The sequence below is a fragment of the Alexandromys fortis genome, unplaced genomic scaffold (genome assembly GCF_014885135.2).
Source record: "Alexandromys fortis isolate MF-2015 unplaced genomic scaffold, M_Fortis_MF-2015_v1.1 scaffold_170, whole genome shotgun sequence".
In the NCBI taxonomy this organism is placed as follows: domain Eukaryota; kingdom Metazoa; phylum Chordata; class Mammalia; order Rodentia; family Cricetidae; genus Alexandromys; species Alexandromys fortis.
Window position 1 is genome coordinate 3,129,666 of NW_026068084.1, and position 24,021 is coordinate 3,153,686.

Sequence of the window (24,021 nt, forward strand, 5' to 3'; positions counted from 1 at the left end):
TCCTGGGCTTCGGGAAAGAACTTTCACTTCCTCCCCCACTGGTTAGAGACATTCAGCAGCTGGGATACTTTTGCCCAGAGTGTGAGTCAAGACCCTGGGAATCCCCAGAGATGACGGAGGATATTATAATAAAGGTGATGTCCAGGAGACCTGGGCCATGGCAGCTGGAATGGAAAGGAAATCCACATTCGCAGACTGCCCAACTTCTTCACCCCATTGGGTGACTATGGGAAAACCTGCAGCTCTCTGAAAGATGGCTCCAATACAAGTTCCTAGGTTCTCAGGGGACTAATCAGACCATGTGTATAAGCCATGAGGTGCACGACACTTGTCAGAGCTCAGGTTTTCCTGTTTGGCCGTGTGTTCATCCTTCAGAGCCGGGCTCCCATCTTCTGAGTGGGGATAAAAAACCAGATTATACAAGACAGTGCAATGCACGCGTAGAAGCAGTTTAATCGAGTACTCAGCCATGGTAAGTGCGGGGAAGGAACTGTTGTTTGCATTTTATCACCACCAGCCCCTCCTCCTAGTACCCTGTCTCCCTCCCAGGATTCCCAACGCCCGAGCCGTGTGTCCGTGTGTCCGTGTGTCCGTGTGTGTGTGTGTGTGTGTGTGTGTGTGTGTGTGTGTGTGGTGAAGCCACATGATGGGGTATGACATTATTCTGCCTGACATTCTCACAGTGGCCCATGAAGCCAGGTCTGTTTCCCAGTTTACCACCTGTGAGATGAGCTACCAGGGTCTCTCTCATACACATAAGCTACCCCAACAATCCAGACCTGCAGCTGTTTCCTTACAGGGACATTTCTTTATGTGGAAGTGTCTGTCAGACTCCTGAAACGGTCTGTCCTCACAGGAAACCCCACTTGGTGAACCTGCTGATCTTTGCAGAGCCACTTCCTGGACCCCAAACCCTGGACCTTATTTTGGATATTGGTCAGAGCTTGAGAGCAGAGACCACTGATATGAAGGACCAAGGGGCTCATCAAATGGGATCCTATTTCTAGCTGCAGTCAGAGATTGAAGCATTGCATACAGAACAGAAGACCAAGTCAGTCCATCCCGATTCCCACACTGTTCACATGGTGCTGGCACCATGTTCTGAACCGAAGATTCTTGCGTTCACGTGTCGGCTCCACCACTCAGATTGGGTGTCTCCTCACTGTGCTAAACCCCAGCTTCTCTCCATGGGACAGTGGAACCAATATGACACTTGAGTTCCTAGTATGGTATCAACACTCGATAGTGGTCCCTCGCCATGAGCCATCCCAAGAGAACACAGTCTCAATGTATGACATGAGCACATTTGTGTTCAAGTCCTGTTTCTATCTCTCATTAGAAAGTTAGCTAACCAACACCAGTCACCACTAACTTTAATCCATTTAATAATTTAATGTAATGTGCTTTGCATGGTAGCTGGCTCAGAGCAAATGCTCCATCAGGGGTGGCTGCTGCTGACAGGACTAAGTATTTAACAGCATTCCCAACATCTGGCTTTGAGAAGGCTATCATCATCTTTGTGAGGTCACAGGGGGACGGGGTCTGGGGCACACACCTTTCTGGCAGGTGTGCTCATTTTGGATCTAAGGAGGCACACTTTATTTTTATTATTTCCCTATAACTGGAAGGCCTGCCCTAGCCAGTTGCTTTATAGATACAATTACTTGAAATAAATGTTATTATCCCCATTTTATAGAAGGAAAGTCGAATTTAGAGGGGTGAAGTGAGCAGCCCAAGGGAACAGAGCAGCTAGGAAAACATGCAGGATTCTAACTCAGGCCAGCCTTGTCCCTGTAAGGGCAAGGGGCTCTGTGGCTCTCTTCTGGGTATAGGTTGTAGGGAGGGTGTCTGGCAGCTTCCTAGCATTTATTTGGCTCTGTTAGCCTGCTTAGGGTAGTTGATATTCAAAAATTCAAAAGACTGGAAGCCAAGAACAAAAAAAAAAAATCAAAACAATAAACAGTGATTCAGAGTGAGTCCTCCCTTGACGGTTACGGGAAACAGGGGGAAGTGACAGCTTAGTCACTTTGGAATGGCCCAGTTGTTACTCATGGGCAGCAGGTCACACTGCTCAGGACAGAAGCCAGCAGGGCTTTTGGTGCCAAGAAGGCAGGAAGAGGCTCCAGCCTGGGGCACTTGACAGGGAGGGGGAGAGAGAAAGGGGGATGGAAGGAAAACTGAGCAGGAGCCACTCTGGAGGAGGTACAGGCCTGCACGACTTCTAAGTTCCCCAGTCTGCCCCCAGACCCTCTCCACATTACCCCTAAGTTCCAGCCTGACCTCTCTGCATTCAGACCCAGCCACGTGGGAAGACCGCACTGCCCCTTCCTGCCACCAATGCCTCGTTCCAGGTGACACGTCCAGCTTGGCATTTGCCTCAGGCCCCTGGTGGGGAAGGCTCTCTGTTTTTTCACCCTCTGTCCCGCTCTCCAAGTGTGTGTATAGCTCCACGTGAGAAGGCCCTTGTCCTCAGGAAGCTCACAGCAAGGGTGGGTCTGTGTCATCGGGGAAGTTACAGATGTGGAGAACAGTTACAAAAGGAGGGTGTTACCGCCGGTAGCACAAGGCATTGAGGTAACCAGAAGGATGTCCTGGGGTTCATGATGTTTGAGTTGAACTTTAAAAAATTTAAAATTTGCTTTTGAGAGGGCTGGGGAGATAACTTGGTCGTTAAAGGCATGTACTACTCTTGCAGAGACCAGAGTTCAGTTCCCAGCACCTACATCAGGTGATTTACAACCACCTGTAACCCTTGGATCCAATGCCTTCTTCTGGACTTCATGGGTACCTGTTCTCACACACATACATCATACATACATAGACACACACATATATACATACATACACATACTCACAGACAGACAGACACACACAGATTTTTAAAATTCCCAAACATGGTATGACTATTTTGTATTGTATACAGCAATTCATTAAAGAATGTTTCCACATCAATCAGCATTAGTCCACACAAAGAAAAGGCTACTTTCTGCTGGCTTCTGATGGATGGAAAATTGTTACGACCACATTCTATATATTGAGTAAGTATTGATTTTATATATATATATTTTTCTTTTTTCTCTTTGAATGCTTCTTTATAAATATGTAGAGCTGGTTTTGGAGTTGGACTATGGCTCAGTCCCTCTTCAATTCCAAGCCTGTTGATAAGAGATATCTCAGAGTTTCTGTCTCAGATCAGGAGCCATGAAATGGGACAGAATGAGGATAATTATATACTTGATAAACTTTCTTTGCTTTTCCTCATATCTGTGTCTTTCTTTATATGTCAGTATATGTCCTTGTTGTTAATGTTTAAATTTCCATAACAAGCAACAAATTTCCCTACAGTAAATTTTGAAGTTTCCAGGATGAAGATGGGGCCCCACAACATCAACTCAACCTGGTTTTTATGACGTCATGAATAACCATGGTGGGGAAGACACCGTGGCCAGACAGTACTCAGGAAAAACCTGAGCTTAGGAAAAATCTTAGTTGAGCAAACAAAGCTACAAGTCCCATGCCGAGGGACCCGTTACCTTCATCAAGTGTCCACCTCCTAAATATTCTACAATCTTCCAATATAGTGCCACCAGCTGAGGAACAAGTACCAAACACAAAAGCCTAAGGGGACTTTTCACATTTAAAGCACACACAGGCTGCCAGGGAAGCAAACTGCTCTATTACATGCCTCTTCCCAGACAAAGGCTGTGTCCTAGGGAAGAGGAAGGCCTCTTCCCAGGCCCCAAAGCAAAGGACCAATCAGCTATAACACCTCAAAAACCCAGAGTCAAGTAGTTTCTTTTTATAAGTTGTCTTCAGTGTTTGCAATGGAAGGTTGGTGAACACAGTTGGCTCCGGCAGGAACTTTGTCTTTTTAAGCCTCAACTTCTTACACCTTAAGTGGGATCACAGTGTCCAGCTGATGTGGGATTCCCCTCTGTATGCTGTGAACATGTTTTATTACCATTGGTTAATAAAGATGCTGCTTTGGCCTATGGCAGGGCAGAATATAGCCAGGCTGGAAGAGATACACAGAGAGGATAGGTAGAGTCAGGGAGACGCCATGTACCTGCAGAAGGAGAAAGATACCAGGTAGAACCTTACCCAGTAAGCCACAGCCTCGTGGTGATACACAGATTAATAGAAATGGGTTAATTCAAGATGGAAGAGCAAGCAAGAAATATGCCTCAGTCATTGGGCGAACAGTGTCGTAATTAATATAGTTTCTGTGTGATTATTTGGGTCTGAGCAGCCAGGTAAGCGAAAAAGCAGTCTCCTCCTACATCCAGCTACCCAGGTTACCACAAAGTCTCAACTGTGCATTCAATGACTTTGTAACAGAAGTGCATAGTCACACATCCAAGCCATTGTTTCTCTTCCATGCATCTTCTTGTCGTGTGCTTTCTCCCGATATAAGCTGGGGCTCCTGACTCTCCTCAGAAGAAGGCATCCTTTGCCCTCTTGCTTCCTTCCCATTACTGATGCAGCCTCTCCCTGTGGAAGGGCTTTCTGGTCAGGCCCCAGCCTGACTGTGCAGACTGAGCACCTCCTCAGAGAGGAAGGATGCTGGGAGTATGGCCAGCATTTTCAGGCCTTTGGAAAAACATCAGAGGGCTAGACCCGGGGTCAGAAACCTTTTCTATAAAGAGCCCCACAGGGAGTATTTTAAGCTCTGTAGGCCACATGCTCTTAGCTGTAGCCACTCAGCTCTGCTGTCCCAGCACGGAGGCAGACATAGATAGTATGCAAATGAGTGGCCATGGCTTTTACAGAGCATAGCCAGCCAGGTTTAGCCCATGTGCCTCAGTAGACTGCTGTCCCCTGGGGAGGATAGTCTCCAACTCATATGTCAGAGCCTAGGATGCTTCCTCCTTCCCCATGCCATGACCTCTTTTCCTCCCAGCACACCAGTTTTGCTGTCTCTGAATGGAGGAGATGGGATAATACTTTTCAAGAGCAATTCTTTCTCTAAATGCATTGATTGTGTACCTGGCAAACTGTGTGATGAAAGGCCGGTGCCTCTCTGGGCCTCATCTTCCTTCTTTGTAAAATAAAGCACTGCATCACTACCAGACACTGGTCATGCACTGGGTGGGGAGGCTCCTCCGTTTGCAGTAGGGATCATTTCAGGAGCTCAGGTATAACAATGCTAGGTACATCTTGGCCTTCCCAACCCATGGCCCTGCTTCCGGTAGCCTTAGATCTTTATAAGCAGTGAATCTGGGCTGGGCTACTATTTGGCTATACCTTTGGATGTCCTTGGAAATCACATACAGCCAGACCACAAAAACCAACTTGGCGTAGGCCAGGTCCTGGTCTGGATCAGAGCACAGCATGCTTCTTAGGCCATTGAAGATGGGGAAGCTGTCACTCCTCAGGGCCAGCTGGCCATCCTTTGTGACTGGCATCTTTTAGCCAGAGGCATTGTCCTGCTTCAATGTTGCTGACATGTACACACATGCTTAAGAATGCATAATCACAGGACACGCTGTGGCCTTTGCCTCCTAGAAACCATCTTCGAGATCTAAAGAAAGTCAGGAAGCTCTTTGGACCCAACCGAACGCTGCTTGCTTTTATCCTCATAAAAAGAGAGGCCAGCTTCTTGGGCTTGACCACAATGAGACTTCCTTAGAAGATGAGTTGGGTCGCCAGTGGGAGGCCACAGCAACTCTGTGGCCTGACCACAGAAGGACATGCCTGGACAACCCAGGCAATTCTGCCCTGCAATGCTTCCACCCCATGGAGTTTGTGACGTCCCTGCGTTCCCTGGGGTATTGGGACAACAAAGGCTGTGTCCTAGGGCCATTGTACAGCAGGGGAAGGGCGGAAATCGGACTGCAGGAAGCTGGTTGCTATGGTTTCCTTCAGTGTAGTGCCATAGAAGTTGCTTTCTAAATTTTTGTAAAAGAAAAATGATTTCTGTTCTGTTTCCCCTACCCTGCCAGAAGAGGAAGGGAGAGAGAGACACACACTTATTTTAATGTGTTCTATAAACTGGGCACCCAGCTAGACTTCAATCCTCACAGCAAACCTGCAGGCTTTGGCATTTGTAAAGGCATTTGTAAAGGAGGGTATGGAAGCACAGAAGGTCCAAGATAGCTGCTCGTAGAAATGCAGCTAAGGCAGAAGAACCAGGGTTGACCCACCATCGTTCAAATGCCCTGCCTTTTCTCTTTCCCAGCTAGGAATCCCTCTGTCATAGTGTTACTGTTACAGAGCTTCAGGGGCTGGGCTGGAGAGCAAGGGTGGGGGAGCGCTCAGACCACCAATGAGTGAGGCTTCTGGTGACTTCCGGAGGAGGGGTGGTGGAGCAAGAGGCCCTAAACGTCAGGGCCCACACACAGTGAAAGATCTGTTTCCACACAGTTGAGGAGGGTGCCGCAAGCAATGGCAGCCTGGTAAGGTGGTGACAAAGACATTGAAGTAACCAGGTCAACAACATGACACAACACCCAGGAAACTCTGGGACACCCTGCACACCTCACTCATGGAGGTCTCCAGCTTCCACCTGATGCCCTCCCCCAGAAGGTTCCTTCTGAACCTGCCTCCACTTTTGTTGGAAGACATAAGGCGGGCCCAGAGAAAGACCCCCAAATAGGAGCAATCTCATTATGCTATTGTGAAAATTGACTTGCATATTATGAATTGTGCAAATATCAACCACACAAAGGAAGCCTTGGACACCAGTAGCCTAAATCAGTATAGGGAGGCTGGATGGACACTCGGGGCTCTGGGAAAGGCCATATAGATGGCATACTGTCCAGTTCACTCATTGTGCATGGTGGTCCTGACTTATTCCTGCCACGCATTGCTCAGTTGGATCAGTGGTGCACTCCTCTACCCCACAGGAGTTTACCGAATCCCTAAGGAGGCGGGTGGGAGGCTCCCTGCTTCCCAGGGCTTAGAGACTAGACTAGACAGAGAAAGATCGTTCGCATGCGCTGTTCCCTCACAGGGTGATAATTCACATGGTCACACTACAAGTGTGTACGGTAGATGTCAAGTGACACTCTGCTTGGAGTGTGTGCACACATGCGTGTACGAGTGTGCAGTGTGCATCAGGGAAGAGTCTTTGAGGGGGTACCTACAACAAGGCCCAACAGACAGCTAGGACTTTACCAAGTGAGAAGTAGGGGGGAGTGGGACCAGGGGGTAAAAATACCTACAAAGGCACCACTTCTGACAACTGTAATTGGTACTACATATCCAGGGCATGGCATCAGTGAAAGCTGAATGGCAGAGGAGGATGGGAGATGAGGTGGAAGGGAGAGCTGGTTCCTGTTACACTAGGCTAGGGTTCCAAGATGGATGAACGCAGGTTTGACATGAAGGCACGCAGATGTTCTGCAGGTTTATGGAAGAGTGGCTGGCCTCCCTAGGCTCTCCCTGTTCTTGCAGCACTTGCCCAGCTCTGGCTGCATCTCTACTTTAACCCTCATGAGAACTCCACAAGGTGGTCCCACTGTTCCCTGCTCTGCAGATGTGGAAACTGAGGCTTGCAGAGCCAGCTCTAATCCAGGCAGCTGGCTCTTGCCCTTGTGGACAAAAGAGTTGGGACAGGGAACTCAGGAAAGAAGCCCAGGGCTCAGGGAAACCTGCTCTCTGGATGACGCCACTCACTAAACCTCCATCTGGGCCCTGCATGTCTACAGAGAGATCTTTCCAGGTCTCTACCTTGTTTGGAGGAGGTAAGCCTGACCCATGTAAGGTTGAGGGAAGAGCCTGAAGAATTCACTTTCTCTACTCCAGGGGATTGTAACCTTCCACTGACAAAAATTGTTGCCATTCCTGGCTGCTGAGGTAGCCTTGACCCTGAGGCTGCAACCTTCCACATTGCTCTCAGGCAGAAAGCACCCAGAGTAAAAAAGGAACCCAGCATTTGGGCACAACCATCCTCAGGCTGGTTCTGGTCAGTCTTAAGGTAGCTCAGGGGAAAGGGACTTTGAATGGCTGATGCAGAGCTTTCGGGGGTGTGTGGAGCTAGCAGGACAGATGTAGAAGAAGAGGCTGATGCTGGGCTCCATGATCGTTCCCCATCCTGGGGAAGGCGGCCAGCAGCACCACCAGGCTTGCCGCCCGGAACTGCCTTCTAAGCACGCCTGTCTTGCTGTTGCTTTACTAGAGTCGGCACCATAAAAGGCTGGCTCAGCTTGGAGGAGGTGCCTGGCCCCAAAAGCAGCAAACGAAAGTGTCAAAAAAAAAAAAAATCAGCCCAGGGAAGAAGGGACAGGGTGGGAGGGTAAATTCATATCCTGAGATACCCTGGGAATGCTGTTCCTAACAGTGTCACCCCAATCTTCTAGGATCTTGGGACCCTGCCCTTCAGTCCTGGTGGCTCACAACCACTGCTGTGCTTAGCTCCAGGAGGAGAAAGGTGTAAGTAAGCCAAAGACTTTGGAGCACACGCTGTTTGACGGGGAAAAGACTTTAGTCAGTGAAGACGTTGGAGTACATTGTTGCTTGATGGGAGATAGCTTTAGCCAGTGAAGTGCCTGCCGTGGAAACATGAGGACCTAAATTCAGAGCCCCAGCACCTACCTAGAAGTCAGGCCTAGTGGCATGAGTTGCTAGGAGATGGTGGTACACACCTTTAATCTCAGCACTCTGAAGGCAGAGGCAATTGGATCTATGTGAGTTGGAGGCCAGCTTCATCTACAGAGGGGGTTACAGAACAGCCAAGACTACACAGAGAAACCTTGTCTCAAAAAAAAAAAAAGGGTGTGTTGGGAGTTTAAATAAAGGAAGATACCCAAGGCCAACCTCTGACCTCCCCATATATGCACACACACATATACGCACACACACAAACATACATACATCCCCCACACAAACACGCGCATACACCACACACACAAACACAGACATATAGTGCACACATAAAAATCAAAACCAATCAGATAACAGTATACAACTTTCACCCTCTGGATCTGATTTCAGTGCAGCTAGCACGCCATTGATCAGCAGCCCGCCTTCTCACCCAGTGTGAGAAAACGACTCTAAAAGGTGGTACAAAGAAAGTTTGTTCCCAGAGACCCTGGGCAGTGAAAGGGCGACGCTATAAAGAACTCCTCTGGGCTGCTAGTTTGACTGAATCACTTACTACCTGGTGCCACCAAGAAAGTCAGCTCTCCCTGCTCTTTGTGGCTTCTGTCTCTGTCACGTGAGTATAATGATGAGGTACACTTCCCAGAATGAACAGGGACATTTGAACTCTGTGTGTGTAAGGCACCCAACACCGTGCCTGCCTGGAGTAGGTGCTCAGTAAGCAGGCATGTGCAGCTCTAGCTATAATACACAGTGTGGAATGGAGACTCTGATGCCAGTACCACAGAGTGCCTGCTGGGAAACTCTGTGATGGTGATGGTCTCCCCCAACATAGCCTCTGCTACTCAAGAGAGCAGAGCCATACTCACCCTTTCTCCCCCCCATCCTCTCTCTTTCTTTCTTTCATTTTTTGTTTTTTTGAGACTTGGTGTCTCTCTGCATTCTAGATCAGGCTGGCCTTGAACTCAGATCCGCCTGGCTCTGCCTCCCAAGTGCTGGGATTAAAGGTGTGTCACCAGCACCTTACCACAGCACCTGACCACACTCAATGTTTCATCAGGCTCTTGGCTACAATTCTGCCTGCCTTCCTTTTCCATGTATTAAGCATGTTGTATGCATAAAATTCATTGTAACCCATGTCATATTCTTTTTGAAGAAAGTCCAGGAGCAAATACAGAAACCCAAACCAGTGTTCTGCACCATGGGAAGCCATCTGTTCCTCCGCCTGAGATTTGCATTCTTTGGGTTTAGAGGTACCACGTCCTTCCAGCTGGGAGTGTCATGGTCCCCTGGTTCTAGTCTCCCACTGTTCCTGGGCATTGGGCACTATGTGTCCCCAGTCCCTTCTGAGTCCTAGCTGACATAGGAAACAGCTCTTAGTTTCTCCCTAGGTCCCTCCCCACGATCTCCTCTGCCCTCGATTCAACGCCCAGCCCCCCAGCACAGCTCCCCTCCATGCTCTGCCCCAAGCAGATGGACAAGAACTCACTGATCACCACTTGGGGGTCACTTGCCAAGTGTCCATGGACTCCTGAAAACACCCCAGTGAGGCAGGTCCTATCATTACAGCTTCTTTGGGAGGATAATTAGCACATGGAGAAGCAGAATAATAAGCCCCACCAAGCACAGGAGACAGCAGAGCAACAATTAAAACAAAGGTTAAGACAAATGTGCCAACAGCACTTGGACAATCACAGATCCCCATGTAGACCTGGCTGGCTGCCGGAGGCTGTGCTGGCCCGGTTTCCATCCAAACAGGCTGCCAAGGTACCTAACCAGCAAGAGGAAACCCTGATGTGGGCCCAGAGTCTCAGAGTCTCAGCTCATCGCCAGCTGGACCCTGGGGAGAGGGCTGGGGTCCCAGAGCTCCCGTCAAGGGTATGCTCCTGTGGCCCAGGAAACTCTCTGTTGGCCTCAGCTCTTTAAAGGCATCTCCACCTCCCAACAGCCTCATCCTCTAACACTCCGACCTTTGGAGGCCCAGACTACTGCAGGACTGTGCACAGAAGGAGGCCTTCCCCTGTGGCTTTATGAGAATAAAAACATGGAGATGAAATGGCACAAATTCCAAATATTTCCTAAGCACTGACTTGAGAGATGACACTAGGCTGGGCCAGGAAGTGTGGCTATTCTATGTATTGTAGTTTATTAAGCACTATGTGCCTGGTCCCACGCCCAGCATCCTCCACCCAGAAATCCCTCCAGGATCTCACTTGCTGTCTCCACCACTGGCTCCAGTTTCTCTTCTGTTCTTTATGTCATAACTGCTTAGATGCAGCTCAAAGATCAGTCCCAGCTAGCCTACTCTCCCTCTGAGCTCGCCACCCAAGTCCCAGGGACCTGACGGGAAGTGCCTTCTGCTGGTCGGGCATTCTTTACAGATGTGGAGCCTCCCTCAGCCTCGGTTTCCCACACGCAGGCAGAGTTAAGCAGAGAGCAAGTGCTTCTGAGCTAGGAATGAGTTTGGTTGTGCTCCCTGGTCAGGTCGTCTGCATTTTCATGGCTCCTGAGCTAAAAAATTTGACCTTGTGAAAGGATGGTAAACAAACACTGCAGGCCTGTGAATATACAATGGAGGTAGTCCATGGCCTCATGGAGCCGGAAATGTGTACAACTTGACCCTTTGCGGGGAGACCAAGGGAGCCACGTGGCTCAGGGCCTCAGACTGATGCAGGGTAAGGCTAACTGGTTCAGCAGACAGCTGAGAAATAGGGAGAAGGGAAAAAGTCACCACAACCTACTAGCTAAACAGAGGATTTAGGGAGTCTGTGGTTGGAGACTGTCCCAAGGGCAAGCAACATTTCCCAAGTCATCCTACGGAGAGGTGACCCCAGCAGAGGGCATGACCTGAAGGCTGAAGGATATGGGGGGGCATTGTAAGAAGATGCCACTATCTGAGAAGTCACACCCTCTAAGATGGAAGGATGCACATGCCAGCGTGCCGGGATCACCAGATGTGAGGATTAGGAAAGCAGATGTCTACTGATTACCCGTGTGACACAGCAAAAGAAAATGCAAAGCAGATTAAGGTCCAGGACACAGATCAGAGAGACCCAGTCAAAAGCACAAATGACCAGCACCCTCTTGAAGGACCGGCTCCAACAAGGTTTTAAAAGAATCTCAGCCCAAACCCCATCCCATGTTTTTGTAGCACCCACATAGCAGGAGAAGTATCTAAATGACCATCCGTAGAGTGCCCAGAGGCCCCAGCATCTTGACAGATGACAGACTGTCAGAAGAAGGGGTCCTGAGAGGATCTTGTCTCTCAGGGCACACTGCTCTGGGAGAAAGGAGCTGGAGAGCATCCCGAGACTTCCCCGTGAGCTATGCTGCATTCCAAAGAAGCCGTGGAACCACAGCATGGCTGGAAAATGCTTAGGGTGCTGGGAGGCAGGGTGTCATTATTTACCCACACAAAGTGCGCTCTGGTTATATCTTTATTAACAGCTTCCTGTGGGCTCAGTGGTGCCCACAAGCCATGGCCTCACCTCGTTGGCCACTCCTGCTTCCCCTGTGGCTGAGCTACAGCTTCAAAGGTTGAGCCTTCCCGTGGCTGCTGAGAATCAGGTAATTAGCACCCGCCCCATCCGTCCCTCACCTGCCCAGTGAGTCAGAGATGCTGGCTCAGCAGTGTCTTCTGGCCTGGCCTCCAAGGAGCTTCTGACATTCTTGGGGACCGGATGTGGGCTGCCACAGGCCGGGAGCTGTAGCGCTGCTACCATTTCCTCCTGACATGTGACAGGAGAGTGGGCACTGTCCCCTCTGTGCTGCTCCTTGCGCAGGTATATCAAAGGGAGGTACAGACAGCCACGCCTGGACTCAGTGATATGTAGTCTGCCACATATGTCAGCTCACAGATTCAACCCCGACTCTGTGAGAAGCAGTTATTGTCCCCTGCACACTGATGACATTAGGACTGAGGCCTGGAGGGGTGACTTGCCTGAGGCTGCAGAGCTGCAGAGCTGGCTTATAGGAATGAATGAGTGAAGGGCAGAAAGAGCAAGGAATCAGTGGCCTCAGATATAGGGAAGAATTAATGAAATGGAGTGGAGATTTAGGGTCATAAGTGTAGATGTGCAGCAGCCTAGAGCTGGTGGGGGGTGGGCAGCGGAGACCATCCTGCACACTGAAATGGTCTTTGCTAAGAAGGAAAAGCTCAGGATATCTTAGGGAGCTGGCAGCACCTTCTCTTTTTGTAGCTGAGGTACCGCTAGGGTTTACCACATCTCTGATGGACAGATGTAGCAGTCACATGTCCATCTACCCACCTGTCCATCATCTGTCCGCTAGGCCCTCACTTTCCTTGCATCCCGAGAGGATGGACCAAAAACTGAAGTCCAGGATGACTCCCTCCCTAAGAACAGCTGTCCCCTGCAAGCATGTCACAGAGAGGGAACGACTCCAGCAGGATTAAAGAAGGAAGAGCTCTCAGTGCTGTGCTCTCTCTCACCACAGAGGCTTTTAAGACCGCAGGAGAGAGTGGGGAGCTAACAAACTCACCCTTGGCTTCGTGAGTAAGTGAGCTGATGAGAAAGAGCCAAGATGCCGCCCAGTAGTCAAGCTTGGTCACTGGGACAAAGCGGCTCCATGTCCCTCTTCAGCTTCAAAACAGGGATGAGTCAAGGGCCTGATTGAGGATGGATAGACAGAGGGGACCCCGCCCTGGATGGAGACAATGCAAGATAACAACAGAGCTATAAACACAGCACAAGTCACCTCCTGGAGCTCCCAAGGTTGCTTTCCAAGGCCACTGATGAAAATGTTTCATAGAAAATACACTTGCAGGGCAGTGGTGGCACACACCTTTAATCCAAGCACTTGGGAGGCAGAGGCAGGTGGATCTCAGTGAGTTTGAGGCCAGCCTGATCTACAAAGTGAGTTCCAGGACAGCCAGGACTGTCACACAGAGAAACCCTGCCCCAACTCCGCTCCCCCCAAACCAACTAAAACAAAAACACCACCAACAAAACCCACTGATTATATGCTACAATACAAAAATACTCCTCTTTATATCCTAGAAACTTTGATTTTTGCAGCCACCCCTCTATGTTTGTCTTCCCCCTCCCAGGAGGAGTTGCTTTGCCAATGCTGCTGTCCCCTTGACCTGGTAGAGGTCAAGAAGAGGGGGAGTTTGGGAGCTCCTGAGCAGGCTAATCCTCACTCCAGGGAAATCGAAAAGCTACTAGGGCAGGAGGTGGAAGATGTGAGTCCTCTTCTTGGTGACCGAAAAATTCAAATAAAGGGCTTAAGTTACATTGAAATTTCTGTTGGCTTCTGAGCTGATTCTAATCGTGGACCACTGCTTCACCAGGTCAGGCTTTGAGGTAATAGCATGGCAAAGAAATTGCAAACACGTACATACGTGGATACTTGCCTCGTCGGCTCTCCTGTTCCCCAGAGGTTAAGCATTGACTTGCTAGTTTATCATCCATCCATTTCCTAACAAGTTCCCAATAAGCACCTGTGTGGGGCAGAGGGAATCCAGGATGCTAGCTAGCCCTTTGGGTCCCTGAGTTTTGGAATCCTCCTCATCTGCTCTTTCTCTACCTCCTGGTACCCACAGGAGACCATTCTTGCGAGTATCCTCAGGCCTGAAGAGAGTGTGCCACCCGCCACAAGTGCATACGGTTGGATGTTATAATGCAACTCTGCTCACTGTCTTTCCAGCCTGACTTTAGTATCTTAACACCAAGGAGCGCATCTGCTTAGCTTTCCGTGGGGAGTGCAGAGAGCCCAGCACGAGCTCTGGCCCCAGAGCTGGTGGCAGTGAATAGCTTCTGTCTTTCCCACCATCTTGGTCTTGCCATGTTGGTTAGTGGTCAAGGACAGGGCATCTCCGGAAAGGACTATAGCTGAGTACCTGGCTCTGGCAAGATGGTCCTCGCCCCTCTGCCCATGAGAATTAGTGACAATGCCTAAGCCGAGAGGGGCTGGGTGTCTTCATATGGGGGTGGGGAGCTGCGGTGGGAGGAAGGGAGGCTGGGAATGGCTTCTGAATTCACTAGCATCAGCAGCTTTTCCCAGTGGTTATATGTAAAAATAACCTGGAGCATGTTATAAAAATATCAATGTTGGCCTCGCCCCCCAATTCTGATTGTGCCAGAGTGAAGCCTGAGTACCAGCATCCTAAAAGCTGTTCTGCTGGCCACCATGAAAGGTCAGGCGGGGTTCAATGAGCTAGATGAAGGTATAGATGGTGGGGGAGGGGGGAGGTAAGGGAGATAGGTGAGCAAGAATAGCCTAACCAGCATGTGTAAGGTTTCTCAGTATCATCTAGATTAAAAAACAAACACAAGCAGGCAGGGAGGAAATGCATTATCTCAACCTCAGCCGGCAACACCCATGGAGTCTGTTATGATACCTTGTACTGTATAATCTGAGAGGAGCCTACTCAACTCCACCTAGGCTGGAGGCCATCACTTCCGGTCTCTCTGGATGATGGCAAGAAAGCAACAGCAGATCCCCACTGCACACACGGGTTGCTGGAAAAGGCACTGCACAGAATCTAATGGGAAGGAACCATAATGGCCCCAGGAAACATAGCTGTCTTTAGCAAATGCTTAATGCGACCTGGCTCCACTGTCCATTGATGAATGTGTGTCGGTCCTCCGTGCGGTGTGCTGTGTGAAGCATCGGAAGCTTGAGCACGGAGTGCGGGGAGGATGGAGGATGTGATTTTGAGGCCAGAGGGAATTGCTGCTGTGCCAGCTGAACCTGCACAGCTATTTAAGCCCCTGGAAACTCAGTTTGACTTCTTTGCAGGAGCAGGGGGTATCATGCATCACTCAAGTATGCAGGGGAGTTGGAATTAAACCTTACAGTGTGGCGAGGCCATGGCCTGGGATGAAGGTTCTCAAGATGAGGATGGGGGGGGGGGAGTGGTGGTGAGGAGGCTACTAGACATCCTTCACTCTTTGATTCCTAGCCATGGGATGAGATCGTCTTCAATTATGCTTATAACAGATCGTAAGCGCCTTACTCATTTCGAGGGTTTGATTTAAAGAGTTACTTGTTAAAAAAAAAAGAGGATAAGAACACTTAGTCAAATATTTCCTTATTAAACAGATCCAATCAGACATTTCTGCTCTTCAAAGAGATGATGACAAATCTCTTTAAGGATGGGGGACGTTCAGGTGGCTGGTCCTTGAATCTTCACGTTATGAATCAGAAATCAAGGGGGGCAATGACAGTGATGAGAAGCTCAAACCTCTTAGGGCTTTCCTAAGCATGCTACTGAATGCCAGCTGCACCCCTTTAGCTGAAGACCCAAAACCCGCGCTTTGCGGGAAAGCCATGAGTTTTTCCTGGGTTGAGCTTCTTAAAGGGTAGGAGGGGGAAGAGCGGCAGAGCTGTAGGGAAGCTTGAATAGGGCTGTCAGGCACCCACCCCCTCAGTGCCATCTGCTTCTCAGCATGGCTGCCTGGGAAACAGCATCAGCTCTGAGACCCAGGAGGAATGCTGGGAACAGGGGGCTGGGGAAGGAGGGGGGGTCCCAGAGAGGAATAGGGCCAGAGCTGTCGTCCCCTAAATGGATGTGACCTGCCACTGTGGGCTCGGGGTGAACTGGCTGAGCTTGCTCTTTTAACCTGGCCTGCTCTCCGCAGACATTTTGCTCAGTCTTGCAGGCCCAGGGCTAACCGTCCCTGAGCAACTCCCACAGGAAATGCAGCCAAGTGATGGGCTCCTGGAATCCTTAGTACCACAATTCCTAGGTCTGAAGCCTAGTGTTGACACTAATGTACCAGCTGGGTGATTTAAGTAAGCGCCTTGATGTCTCTGAGTTCTAGGTTTTTCCTAGGTGGGGTGGTTCTCTAAGACAGCTGTTCTCAAGAAGGAATGCGAGCGTGACCGTAAATTACAGGCACATATTAAGCACGTAATATGGGCTTATTCACATGCCCCCTTCCTGTCGGCAAACAGACGTGATGCTCCACAGTAGGCCACCTGGCAACCTCATGCCCTTAGGATGTGGCAAATGGTCCAGACTCAGGTCGGATAAAGCCCAAGAAATGGGAGGCACCTGATGTCCGTTTTCTGCCGCAAGTTGGAACCCTGTCACCTGCTCCCTCTGAGTCTTGCTGGAGGAGGCTTTAAGGATGGCAGGACGACTCAGCAAAGAGCTAGGAAAACTTGTTGTTCTGGGAGATACACTCCTCTGGCCAAGCCTGTTGTCATCATTTTGGCTTGGAGAATGCCTTTCCATAAATGGCTCTGAGTTAAGCTATGACCTCTCCATGAATGTGCAATGGGCCAGTCATAAACCAAGTCAAGATAGGAAGCACAATGATTGACAGCTCACAGACAGCACAGCAAAACAGGTAGGCGCATGAAACCGGTGGGTTTTCAGTTTGGGGTCCCTAACAGTTCCTCCGTGTCCACCTATGAAACTATCCATGTCATGAGGCTCACTTTCTTCTCACACAGAAGAAAGAACCCCTTACCCCAAAAGACTAGTCTAAAACCAGTGGAGGCCCAAAGAAAGGAATAGATTCTAGTCTCAGGTTCCTTACCAAGTTCTGGTCTCCTCCAGTGATTGAGATTGGGTTTTGCCTCCTACCTTCAGTGGTGGGTGGGCCTCCTATATGTCAAGAAAACCCTAAAGTCTAAAATCAAGAGAACCCTCTGGAACGGAAGAGTGGAGGTGGCATTTCCTACAAGAGACTAGGCTGGTGGGGAATGGCTTCCTGGTGCTCTGCACTGTGACTCTGGGCCAGTTCGCTTCAAGAGGAAGGAGTGTGGCCATTAATTAGTGATGTCTGCCTTGGGGCTAAGGAGTGGGAAGTGGCAGCCACATGCCACACAGCTGTCATCCCCGCCCTGTCAGAGAATGTGCATTGGAAGATGAGTCTGCAGGCCTTACACCAAAAGTATGTGTAAATACACCCAAGATCCTGCATGGCAGACTTTCTGTTCTGCCGAACAGTTTGATGGTACCCAAGATGGAAGAGGAAGTAGAGCGCAAAGGGCTGGGAAACTTGAATTGTATTGACAAAGGAAGGAAGAAAATAGGAGCTTCCGTGCTCGCGTGATGAAGAAGGATAGGGAGTATACGCAGAAGTGGATTATAGTGGTCTACACCGTGATGCCAGCAGCTGGGAAGCTGAGACAGACGGCTCACCGCGGGGCCAACCTGGGCCTCCTAGTGAATTCCAGGATAGCCAAAGAAGCGGGGAAGGGGTCATGAACGTTCCATAGACATTTCCTCTGTGACGTTCTCTTACAAACCCCTGTCCACACCTGACTCTCGCTTCTTAACATGTTAAGGACTCCGAGACATGGAACGCTTGAGGATCTTCTCCCAAAGAAGTAGTTAGCTGGGAGGTAGGGCTAGGACTGCAGTCTAGGTCTTCCTGGTCTTCCAACTTCTATTTTACTTTTGAATCTTATTTGCAAAAGCCCCACGACATGTGAAAACACAGGATAAAGGGAAGACAGCCCTGTCTTTATTGTTACGAAATTTTCTTATTTTCGATTATTATATCAAACCATTTTACCTAGTCTAAAAGAGGGATCACAATAATGATGATGACGATGATGATGATGATGATGATAATAATACAAGAGGCAAACCAGCTGCCCATTGCTGACTTAGTAATGAGTAAAAGGGATGCTTTTAGTCTTAACAAAGGAGGACATTCTGACATGTGCCAAAATATGGATGGACCTCAAATAAGATGCAGAATAGAATAAGCCAGACATGAAGAGGGAAACCATGTGTGATTCCCCATGGACATCGGAAGTAGTTCAAGTTGTACAGATACAGTATAGGAGTGCATTGTCAGAGGCTGGGGATAGGGCACCTAGCCTCAGTTCTGAGGGTCTTCTGGAGATGGGTAGATGGTGAAAATACACAACAAAGTGAATGTAACTAGCACCACTGAAGAGTAAGGCCCAAGTGGCAAGATGATAATCGTCATGTTGTATATATTTTACAATTAAGAGGTTGGCACTGTACAAAAGCCACATCTTTCTCCAATGTTAAGGGCATGTGCATGGGCCAGCAAGCTGGCTCAAAGGGCAAAGGGGCTTGCCCCCAGTCCTGGGAGCTGAGCTCAGTGCCTGAAACCCACATGGTGGAAGGAGAGAATCTGCTCCTGGGGTTGCTCTCTGACCTCCACATGTGCACCATGGCACCACAGACAGCCCCCTCCCCCATTACCTCTGCCTCTCTAGCTAGAAGGACAATTCCCCATGTGCTATTGGCTGCTCATGTTCACAGGAGACTCTTACAAAGTAGCATTTGTGGGTGGCTCAGCAATTGTATTCAAGACTGTGATAGTTAACCGTGACTGTCAACTTGACGGGGTCTAGAGTCACCTAGGAGACAAGTTTCTGGGCGTGTCTATGAGTAATTATCTAAGATTGGAGAGATGGGAAGATCCATGCTAAATATGGGTGGGGCTATTCCATGGGCTGGGGTGGTCCAGGACTGAACACTAGGGGAGCTCTCTGTCATGTGACCAGGCAGCATCCCCCCCTCCTGCCTCCATGCCTTCCCCACTGTGGTGGAAGGTTGAACCATAAACTGGGACAAACCAGGCCTTCTTTAAATTGGTTCTTGCCGGGAGTTTTGTCATAGGCATGAGAAAAATAACAAAAACAAACATTTATGTTTATAGTAAAAATTGGGCTAGCCTGTTCCCTTTGTAATTCATTGTGTCAGTTTCTAGGTTAGTGGGTCATGGAGTCAGGGGACAAGAGACATGGAGTTCGAGTTGACTTCTGTTAAGATTTGCAGCCCTTCCTCCTTCCCTCCCCACTCCTAGGGCCTCATAGACCTCTATTCTCACGTGACATTATGACACTGGGTACTACTGTCCCTCCATGCCAGTTTGCTGCTTCCTGGATGCCACCTCTTGTTGCCACCTGGTGTTAAGTTTGGGAGTCTGTGATCCACAAAGCCCAGGCTAGGATGTGGTGAGCGACAGGGGTGACTCATCCCTAGCCGGTCCAGTAAAAAGACTGGACGGCCCAGGTGTCCAGGCCCTGCCTCCGGGGAAGGCCAGCTCTACCAGGTAGCCCTGGGATGCCAGCAGCTGTGATCCTGATGAGGTTAGCACAAAGCCAGCCTATTACCCCTGCTGGCCCTGGAAGCTTGTGTGGACGCCACCATGTTGCCTAACCTGGTATTTGCTATCGCTCAAAACCTGTGTTTACTTTGAACAGCTTTGCCTGCCAAGTTCATGCTGGGGGAAGGGAAAGCAAACACTTGGAAAGAAGGATCCTCCCCAGGGTCCTGCTCTGCAGCTTTCCAAACAAGGGCCATTGGCCTGGAAAGTCTAGTTCTTAATGGCGGGGCAGAAACCTACCAATAGACTCCTATTAAGAGCACACCTTCTGCGTGGCATCCGCTTTGCTCGGGCGTGAGAGTAAATACTTTACACGGAGTCCCTTGTAAAGCCTACAGACAACGCGATGAATGTGTTGTCGTCTCCATTTTACTGAAGGGGAAACTGAGGCCCTCAAGGGCTGAGTCACTTGCCTAGGGCTAAGATGGAAGTAGAGGGTCATGGTTTGAACTAAGGAAACACAACTTGGGCCTCTCTTTCCTCCTCAACATCTCAGATCCCGGGTAACAGCTGGCGCATCCTCAGTGCCACCACCCCCTCTCCCTTGAAGTCCCCATTGACTCATCAGCTCGCTCTGGCATTTGTACTTCCTACTTCCTTCTCCAAAGAGACTTGACACAGCCCAGGATACTGCCATCTCTCACTCTTCTGGGAGCTCCTGACACACCCATGCTTTCCCCTGATCGCTTTCCTTTCCTCCCAGCCTACTACTTTTCCTCCACACAGCACATGCCCCCCCCCCCCATCCTTTGAGTTCCCAGGGCTTCCCCAGAGCAGCCATTCCCATCTATGGCCAGCAAGGCACCACATCATCCACCACGGCCCCGTCTCGCTCTCGGCCTTGACTGCTGCGCACTTCGCCTGCTCTGGCCTTTAGCAGTGGCCCACTTTCTTGCCAGCACTTCATCTTTGCACACATTATCCCATCGTGGAAGAACTCCTCGCTGCTTGGGAGCTCTTGGTTTGTAACTGCAACTCTGAAGCGGGGTGTAGTGGCGTGTATCTGTAATCCCAGTGCCCAGGAGGCCGAGGCAGGGGGATCTGGAGTTTGAGGTCGGCCTAGGTTGTACATTATTTTAGGCTACACAATATGACCCTGTCTCAAAAGCAAAAGCGTGTAAGCCTACCCTTCACGGGCTCCTTCGCGGACCCATCATGTCATCTGATACTCCTGTATCTTCCATTGCATATCACTCACACACTCACATATACACACTCACTCACACACATACACACACTCATACACACACTCATACACACATATACACTCATACAAAACTCACACACATACAAACACACTCATACACACTCACACACATATACACACTCATGCACACACACATATACACACTCATACACACAAAAACTCATACACACACACAGAGTCAAAATCTCAATATGTAGTCATGGGTGGCTTGAAACTCACTATGTAGACTAGGTTGGCCTTGCCTCAAACTCAGGGAGACCTGCCAGTCTCTGCCTCCCAAGTGTAGGATTAAAGGCGTGTGCCACCATGGCTGGCACATATTTCTTTAGTTTCAGCCCTCATTATCCATCTTCTCCCACTGTACTAGGAGTGTCCATTTAATTCACTCATGTCTAAAGTTATGAGGGCAGTGTATAGGTGAGCTGGAAACACAGCTTAAGAGCTTCCAATCCCCTCAGCACAAGAGCATTCCTTGTTCCCAGGTCTACCACCTTCCTTCCATTCCGATGGAGACCCCTGAGTCTAACGTCAGTTCAAGTCTGATCTTGGTGGTCGTTGTCACTCTATAGATTTCCGTGATGTAGTGAGCCCGGGACAGAGCCTGACTGCAGAACTGGGGAACACACACATGGCTGCTCTCAGTTCTTCAGAGCTGTTCCAGCACATGGCAGCCACTGTCTCAATACAAAGCAACCTTATCTGTAGGGTGGGGATAGGTGTGTGAGGTTTCAGGAGTTCGGCTCCTGTGGTCAGAAGGCTCACTAGCTTGGGACACATGGTATGGGTTTGCATGGTATGGGTACATGGCCAATGGTTAGAAGTTTGGACATTTGTTTCCAGGAGAGACCCTTCAACATCCTGGCTCCTCTGTTTCCCAGCTCTGTGCTCTTGAACAAGTAACTCTCTGGAAACTAATTTTTTTTTTCTAATTGAGAAAATAATGCTTATTTTATTGTTTTTGGGTGACTGAATGTACTTAAATGGAGGTATTTCCTTGTGGGGGGCAAGGATGTTACTAGGGTCCTTCTTGAGGCCCGGCCCATCTGGCCTGCACTGGCTGTTGTCACTGACCTCCCTGGTGGATGTGGTCCTAGCTCTATTAGGATATAGGGATGGGATGCTTCCTGGGAGCCTAAAGAAGTGGCAGTTGGAGGACATTAGCTATGAAACACAATGCAGAGGCATGTTTCCAGGTATATACAACCTCAGTGACGACCAGTCAGTGTGGCATAGTCAGAGGAACACACACACACACACACACACACACACACACACGAGCGCGCGAGCGCGTTGATAACTGAGTTGAGCTCACATCTGTAACACACATCCATACACCCTCTCTGGAGCACTGGTGATGGTTGGTTGTTTTTTGTTTTATTTTCGTGAATTAGATGCAGGAAATGACTTCTAGTTGCTCGGCTGTGTACACACAGAAGCAGAGCGCACACCCACCACTAAGAGCACACACGCAGAGAAGCAAGCCTGACGGCCTAATTCTGCTCACCTGCCTTTTCAGCCTTATCAGGAGGCCAGAGCAAGCCCTGGTTCTGCTCTGCTCCAACCGCTCCCATGGATTCTCCTTTATCTTGGACCTCAGCCTGAGCCCTACTGGAACTGGGTAGCCAACTTCCTCTTCCATGGTGCCACGGCACTTGTAGAAGCTCTGGCAGTTTCAGCACAGCCAAGAGAATGCTCAGCTCCCCTTTCTTCCCCATGACCTTCATCTCTGCCAGTTGCCATCCACCCAAGGGGCTTGGGTGGAACTGGACAATATGCCTGCGTCTTCCTTCTATTGGGCCTCACATTCAAATCAAAGCGCTGTTCACTGTCTGCTCAGTATAACCTGCTTGTGTCTCAGTCCTTCCACGACTGTGACATGGACAGTCACCCGTGTCCAGGGGACATGTCTGCCTTGGGGCAGTCCTACAGAAGAGACAGACTTGAGGTTATGGGTTGGGATGGAATGCCGGGCTGACGTGTCCCTAAGCCCCCCTTCTCCCACCCTCACCCTTTAGTCGCCCGCCAGCAGCAGAGAGATCACACTAGTATGTGAGCTCACCCTCACAGAAGCTCTGCGCAGCAGGGAGATCACACTAAAACAGGAGCTCACACTCACAGAAGCTCTGCGCAGCAGAGAGATCACACTAGAACGTGAGCTCACACTCAGAGGCTCTGCACTTGCAGCCCTGATTTGCCCTGGCCAGGCTTCCCCACGACCATGGCTGTGGTTTCTCTTCCCCTCTGCACACTGCCACAGTGACCCCCTTTTTGCTCCTGCAGCAGACCCAGCCACCCCAGTCGCCAGCCTTGGTTTCCCTTTTAGTTTGCTAGCTGTTCTGCTGATAAAGGCTGTGCTGGAGAGTTCCTAACGCAAACCAGCCGGAGGAGCCTCTGGGGAGCTCACCTCCATTGCCGGCTCTGGCCCCAAACCTCCTGCAACCTCCTTCTTCCCCAGCTGGGGTGTCCCCGGAACCCCTGTCAGGGCTCTGCCTTTTGTCATTTCTGTTTGCTCTTTAGAGCGACCCCTGGCCTGGAGCAGTGGAGTGAGACAAAGCTCACTGTGGAAAGTCTAACCAACACTGACTGCCCCGGCTCTGCAGGAAAAACCACCCTGAGCTAAGGCTCCCAAAATATTAGTTCCATCGGTTGCACCAAGGAGCAGCTGCTCTCCACCTTCTCCACCAGGGACCCAAAGGAGCTCAAGAGTGCCCACCCATGTCTTAGTCACCCTTGAGTTGTCCCTAGGTGGAGTGGTGGAGTGGCTCTGCTCAGGAGAGTCCTGGCTCAGCTCCCAGCTCTGCCCTGAGGGTTGCTTCACCATAGGGGTGACTTAAGCGCTGAGCCTCTGCTCCTGGCCTGTAAATTGGATATAGGTGTGGTCGGTCATCTCCCTCAAACAAGTACAAGTATATTCACACACACAAGATGCTCAGGACGGTGCCCGGCACACAGGAAACAGTCATAACCATTAGCTATCGACGTCATCCAAGTGCACAGTCATGGGAGTAGTATGGTCCGATGGAAATATTGTGAGGTTTTGCTGCCAGGTACAAATCTCAGCTCTGTCTGTCTGTCTGTCTTTAGGTAACTAGTTTCCCACCTCTTTTCTCATACGCAAGATGGGTTGTTCACAGCAGCCTGGCATGTGGCTGCTGGGAGCACGGTGAGATCCTTGGCCCTTGGGAGAGGCTTCATAGATGCTAG

At 49.9% G+C, this 24,021-nt stretch overlaps 1 protein-coding gene across 1 annotated transcript in view; it reads right to left on the reverse strand.

The window, feature by feature from the left end:
* Positions 1-24,021, reverse strand: part of Nav2 (neuron navigator 2) — a 625,897-nt gene that overhangs the window by 375,716 nt on the left and 226,160 nt on the right. The gene's annotated exons all lie outside the window — the stretch shown is intronic.